The sequence below is a fragment of the Natator depressus genome, chromosome 3 (assembly GCF_965152275.1).
Source record: "Natator depressus isolate rNatDep1 chromosome 3, rNatDep2.hap1, whole genome shotgun sequence".
Lineage (NCBI taxonomy): Eukaryota > Metazoa > Chordata > Testudines > Cheloniidae > Natator > Natator depressus.
The window spans coordinates 74,329,557-74,336,979 of NC_134236.1; positions in this window are offsets into that span (position 1 = coordinate 74,329,557).

Below are 7,423 nucleotides of genomic sequence, written 5' to 3' on the forward strand. Positions count from 1 at the left end.
CGGATGAGATGCTGCACAGACTTCAGGCAAGAGCACTTATTCTATTATGAAGCAATTACATAACATTAAATATTCAGATTCCTTTATAAAGTACCATCATGTGCTAACCAGAAACAGGGCCTGAGTTTCAATACTTAGGTCTGGATCTGAACTTCTTCCCCCAAGTGCAGACATTTGGATCTGGGGGGTTTGGTTCTAGCACGTCTCTAATGCCAAGATTTTATGAGGTCCACCCTCTTAATGCCTGCTTCATCACTGTAATAGAGGATTAAATTTGACGACCATGAAAAAGCAAACACTCACTGCAACAATTTGGGCTCCAGCACAGCATAGCACATGCACAATCACATGGACTTCAATGGGACGACTCATGCTTAAAATTACACACACGCTTAAGTTCTTTTGCTGAATCTAGGCCTAGGATACATGCAACCATATGACATTAACTGAAGCAAGCGAAGAAAGACTAAATGAATAAGGGTTATGTTGAAAAAAATAGACTGCTATTTTTGCAGTGGAAGCATATGACATTTATCTGTTAACTGATGCAGAAGGCTAGTGAACTGGAGCTGAGCTTGAAATGTAGCATGAAAATCATTTCACACCTCTCAGAGTCATCCTGTGATGTGCTGTGAAGCTGCCTGTGCTAGAATGCACACATCCCATTCCCATGTTACAGTTTCAGTATTCTGTCTCCCTTACTAGGCAACAAAACAGAAGACAAGAGACAGTGATCACACCTTTGGAAACCTGAGATTAAAAATAAATTGTTATTGACAAACAAATCTTTAAAAAAAACTAAACATAAATCATGCCCAATCCTTTTTAAGAACCAAGAGGATAGAACAAAAGTAACTCTTTTGTTACTTCCCTTGCCTTTAGACTCAGAGATTTCCACAACAAGGATTTGTAAATTAACTCTGTTAGATGTACCTGAAAAGAGTGACAAAGCTAAAGATATTATATGAAATAATATCCTTCCATCTATCTGTGCATGGAAGTCAATGGCACTTTGGCACCATCAATGGTGCCACTCTCTCAAAAAGACCACTCACAGTTGGTGCAGTGTGGATCTGCTTGCCTTTGAAATAGGCTAGACAAAAGAAATCCTGTTGCATCTGTGTGTCATCCTCATCGTCTCTTTAATCTGGGTGAAATTCAGGTGTCCTTTGTGATCTAGGAAGCCCTAAAGGGCCTGGACCTCAACTATGTCAAAGTCCATCTTCCACTTCTATGCCCTTTTATGACAATGATGCTTGATTCTAAGAGGACTTGGGAGCCTATCTGCATCTCCAGGTGCCTGAATACACATACAAATCTGTCCCTTTGTCTTCCTGTATTTGTAGAGAGCCTATTACAACAGGCTCCAGTTCTTGATCCTGTAAAACAAATAATGTATGACCACATTTTATTTGCAAAAGGTTGGTATTGCTATGGCACAAGACTGACTCTGGGAAAAGCAGAGTGTTTGATATGATTTGAAAAAGCATTTTTACTCACTGAAGCAATCACAGCTTAGTAATGAACATATGCTTCCTGATGCAAGCTGTGATCTATTGGGCTAATACCCTCATTAAATTCTAGTCTCACCTTTTGAATAGTGATGTCTTTTAGTGCTTCCAAGCTTAAGATAATTTTAGAAGGGCTATCTAACAGTTCTAATAGTTCAGAGGTGGGGAAAAGACAATAAAATATTACTTAACTAATAAAGAGCTGGAGAAAGGATACATTTTAGAACAGACACACACTGTCAAGTCCTGCCCACTTTATTCACACAAGTCTTGGCTTCACTATTATTTTTACTCTTGATATATGATGATGGGATAAGCAGGAATAGAATTTAGATCCTCCTTTTCCAAAAGCACAGGCTACTATCACTTGATCTGAAGGAGAATCTCCAAGTCTTAATGCAACACTAACAGACCCCGGTTGACGGAGGACAGTATTAAACCTGGGACCTCTGGAGCTTAGTGCATGAGCCTCTACCGCATGAGCTAAAAGCCAACTCCCTGTTAGCTAAGGCTATAGGGCACACTCATTAATCTCTCTCTATAGCGGTCTTGGTGCCACTAGATGGGACAGAAACCACATCAAGAAGGTGTGTGGATTACATTAGCACCAGTGGGACCATTCACAGACTAAGAGGAAGAGAATTTGGTCAATAGTTAGCAGAGCAGAAATGCACCAAAATTGTTCCTATTTGTGGAAATACCTTTATTTTATTTTATTTACTTATTTATTTATTATGGTGCTTGTAACTCTGGGAGCTGAATGATAGAACATTCTCCACAAGGAGTTTTCAGCTAAGAAATCAGCTTCTATCCTTGCTCCTAAATAGTCAGGAATCATTGAACTTTCAGAAATACTGCAATGCCCATTTGTTTGTCCCTGAGTGGATGAATAGATTGGGTTGTGTAAAGGTTGTACATTTCTTAGGGGGTTGCTCCTGGTTCTGTTTTTACTGGATTATTTAAAATAATGTCAAAGGCACCCAGTTTAACAGAAAGGTACCCTCTCAAGTGTTGTAAATTGCAATAGATACATAAAGTAAGATTATTTTTCTGAATGCTAATATTGGGGGGAAATTATAAATCACTGAAAACGACTGTTAGAAATAAACTGCCTTTAACTCTTTTAGTCATAGCTACAAGCACTGTAACTGTGAGGCTATAGCATATGTGTGTGTGTATTTAAATATGCAATTTTATATATCTTTCCTGAATCTGTGAAGTTCTGGCCCTATTGCTACCACTGGAGCAAATGCACATCCAAGATGGAGTTTTGCACTAATACAGTAAAATATTCTGCATTATGATTTTCAAGTGAGGAATGAACCTCCAGAGGTTCTCTTCTAATAAGTTGGAATGCTTACCTAAGGGCTTGTCTACACTGGCACTTTACAGTGCTGCAACTTTCTCACTCAGGGGAGTGAAAAAACACCCCACCCCTCCCCGAGTATTGCAAGTTTCGGCGCTGTAATGTGCCAGTATAGACAGAGCACCAGCGCTGGGAGCTACACCCTCACGGAGGTGTTTTTTTTAGAGCCCTGGAAGAGCTCTCTCCCAGCGCTGTGCCACGACTACACAAGCCATGTTAAAGTGCAGCGCTTTAACGTTGCCAGTGTAGACAAGCCCTAAATCTCTGGGGATCCCTACCCAGCCACTATCTAATCCGCACCTCTTATTCCCGCTGCTATAATTTATGGTTGGAGATCAGAGCAAGGCCTCCCTCCTGAGTTCTAGTACACTGCTCTCTGCTAATATGCCAACATCTGTGACTTTCTTGTTAGTTGTACTTTCCAGTCAGTCCAGCAACAAACATGTTTGAAGTAGAAGTTCAGGTTATGGAGGTTTGGGTTTTTTTTTTTCTATTGTCCAAATTATTTTGTTGCTCATTCAATGTAAAGTCAGGGACAACAAACAAGAAGAATATAGAACAGTTCCACTGAAAACCAGGCCTGATTCTCCACTGCCTTGCACTTTGTATAGTCATTTACATCTCTGTAAAGTTAATGTATTGTGGGTGTACAATGCTACCGTTCAGATTGTTAATGAGAGGTGTTAATGAGCTGTCTCCCAGCGCTGGTGCCACGACTCTACAGCCACGTTAAAGCCACGTTTAACATTGCTAGTGAAGACATACCCTAAGGCTTCCAAGCCATGTGCTGGGTAGCTTGTGTTTGATACAAAGGAATTACAGGCCACATGGCAAAAGATTATAAAAGGCAGCTGCATCTTCTCCATTTTGTCTTCAATCCTGCTTCTAACCTCTGGATGAACTTTGCTACAAACTGAAGCTCTGAATAAAGGCTTGAATGGCCCATCCAAGCTGTGGATGTATTCCAGAGAGACTTTCAAGTCAGCAAGCTCACCAATACTGCTAGGAACCCGATATATGGACTTTGAAGTCTTTGTATGTATGTGACTATTTTACCACTTAACATCTCTCTTCTTGTTCTTTCTTTTTTCTTTATAATAAACCTTTAGTTTTAGACACTAAAGGATTGGCTGGCAGCATGGTATTTTGGGTAAGATCCAAACCTATACTGACCTGGTAACGTGGCTGACCTTTTGGGGTCAGAAGAACATTTCGTATATGTGAGTAGAGTTTTAAAATAACTTCTCACTGTACTGGACCTAGGTGCTGACTGGGAGCCAGAGAACTGGAATGCAGTAAAGGGGGCGGTGTGATTTTTGTTTGTTTTGTTTTGTTTTTGTTTTTTGTTTTGCTTCTTGATAACCAGTATGGGGAATCAGAAGCACAGTTTGTGACTGGTTGAGGAGTTTAACTTCAGTGTTACCCACCAGTCTTGGGAGTATCTGCTCTCCCTTTTGCAGCCTGCTCTGACCTTGGCATTTCCAGTGAGGGCTACCCCAGGCACACCGGGTCACAGCCAGCACACCAAAACCACTGCAGAGAGTTTAATCTCTTAATAGATATCAGATGTGGGAGAGGAGCACAGAAGTGGAAGAGGGAGGCCCTTAAAGAAAAATTGCATTTTGGCAAATATCAAAGTCATTCATCCAAATTCCCATAGGCTTTTACTAGTTTATATGGAGCAGAAATAGGAAAAGCAGGCTGATCATAGCATAGGAAGATGGAATAGATCCATGATTATATGCACTGAGACTTTAGTAAACAGGTCTTTCCAGGAATAATTTAGTTTCTTGCTTGCTAATCTAGCACATTAATAATAGGCTAATATGGGTTATCCTGATTCTCAATAGCACTTTCATATTACATTTCAGTCTCTGATGTTTTTAAAAATGTCAAATCTGTCTTTCAAATGGGAACTTAAGTATTCTTCAGTATTATGTGGGAGAGACCTTGGAGTCTCTGCATCATTGTTTGGTGAAGACTGGAGAAGTGACATTCTAATGTCTTAAAAACAAAGGAATCCACCCACAGAACTCTTCAAAAATGTCTGGAGTTTGCCAAAGGAAAATTCACAGCTATAGAATGAAACCATATATAGTTTAAAAAAAAAAAAAAAAAGGACACCAAAACAAATCAACTTCCTTTGTTTTTATGCCTAATGTGGGGAGTATTAGGAAAACTAAATTTTGGCCCTTGTGCTAAAGTTGCCCTGTATTCTTTAGAATACTTTTACAGAGGGAGTAAACCCTGTTTAACAGAAATCTCTTGCACCCTTGTTGTTCAAAACCTTAGGCAATGCTCCATATACTTACTATGATGAAGAAGCAAACCTTGTAATAAAATGGATCACTGAAACATTGACAGGTCACAAATATCCTCTCATAGAATCCTTGATCTAACCAAACAAAATCGGTTAAGTGTTTATTTATAATTGCAGGCCAGCATTACAGTACATTAGGCAAACAATTCAGCATCAAGAATAATTTGTTCAAGGCCCTGTTCTGCAAACTGGAAAGTAAACAATAAAAATCATAAAGTTTTTCTCCAACCCTGAGAAATAGAATGATGGAGAAATAGTGCATCTTGAAGCAACGCTTTGAATGAGAAGAATTTAACAAAAATATAAATTTGCTATATTAGTACTGGCTACAATTTTCAATTAAGTCTCAGAGAGCTATTACCCTACTTAGGAATCAAAAGCTGTGTATGGGATTAGTTGCTGTCTTTCATTAGGAACAGTGGAGCTTGACTACAAATGTTTCTCGGGGTCCTTACAGAAAGGTACTAATCAACTTTCTGACAACCGAGTTTTTCCAAAGAGACTTTTCAACTCATACACATAGAGCTAGATGCCATGGAAACACTGTAAGGAATCTACACACTTCAGAGGAAGGGGACAAATCTAGCCAATAGTGCAATTATGTAAATTGATAGGAGGGAGGGAGCATATCTGTGATCCTGAGTCCTGCATGTGATCACTTTACATGAAGGATCAGATATGACTATGGATTGGCAACAGTGCAATAGCCCTTCCACATGTAGTACTCCTATTGAAGTCAAATGGCATTCTTAATAAATGAATCCAAAATTATCATCTCCGCTTCTGTGAGTGGACAAGATGCAAACACAGTGGATCCCTAACTGGGGTAGGGGATACAAAAGAAAGCAAAGTAGAGTTATTTCTGCAACATCTTTCCTCTGGGCCCTGTGATAACCTTTCTTTGGGCTGCGGCTTACACATTTTGGGAGGAAGTGAACTGGGGCAGGAGGGAGGTGAGGGGTGCTCCTATACATTGGCATCCCACATATGAATTATTATTGAAGTAGGGATTTTTTTTATTTCATTCCTCTAAAGGGCATTGACTCTTTCTGTATGGACAGTGGCCACTCATGAGGTATGTTTAGTATTATTATTTTTATTACAGTAGCATCTAGAGGCTCCATCTGAATCAGGGACCCACTGAGCTAGGCCCTCTACATACACATCATGAGACAATCCCTGATCTGAAAATCTGACCATCTAGATAGACAAGACAAACACAGGATGGGAGAAGGGAGGTATTCTTATATCCATTTTACCAATGGGGGAACGGAGATACAGAAAGATTATGTGATTTGCCCAAAATCACACAAGGGGTAGATGACAGAAGCCAGAACTGAATACAAATCTCGTGAATCCCAAGCCAGTACCTTAATCACAGGACCATGGCTCCTCTCCAAAGCTATGGTAAAGCTTTCTGGGATCAACAAAGATAGAAAAAGCTGGTTCATTGTTTTATTTCTTTAGCTGCGTTAACATGGAGGGAGCAGGAAAGTATCCCTTGTGGACTGAAATTAAATGGCATTACCTTTTTTATGTTTCACTTTGCTCATTAATTCTTGGCCACTCATCATCCACACAAAAGAGTAATGCTTGTTAATGAGACTTGTGCATAGGGAAAGTGCATAGCCAGTTAATAAGCTATTCCTATAGTATACATTTTTTCCCTTTGTAATCTGTGCTTTAAAACATTGGCATTTCAGAACAACTTTCCATTAAGAAGAATATGGTGCCATTTTTTGTTTGTTTTGTAAAGCATCCAAGGAACAGCCTTTGTTTGAAAAGAAATTAAATTTATAACACCATTCCAGTCTCATGGAAGGTGAACCCTCCAGAAAAACAGTGGCAGGGAGGAGTCATTTTTGCAGTCTCTTTTGAGTAGGAGCACATTTAGCGTCCGTGATTAATTCAGCCCTATGTCCTTGTGTGACAAGTGTAAAGGATTAGGACTAATGTGTGAACAGCAGAAAATGTACTTTACAGTCAAGGTCCAGCAAAGCAAGGGAGAAATGCTTCTCATCACCAGGAAGTTAGCAGTCTGCCATAGAGACTCAGACAGGATATATACTGTAAACGAGCTCTTCCCTTCCCAGACAGCACTGTACCCTCCACTCCCACAAACACATAGGCCAGAGGTTCCCAAACAGCCAATGTAAGTAATGCAGTTCTCCTAACTACACCCGTGTAAGTCCTACACCTCTTGTGGAGGTGGAGTTATTATGTCGG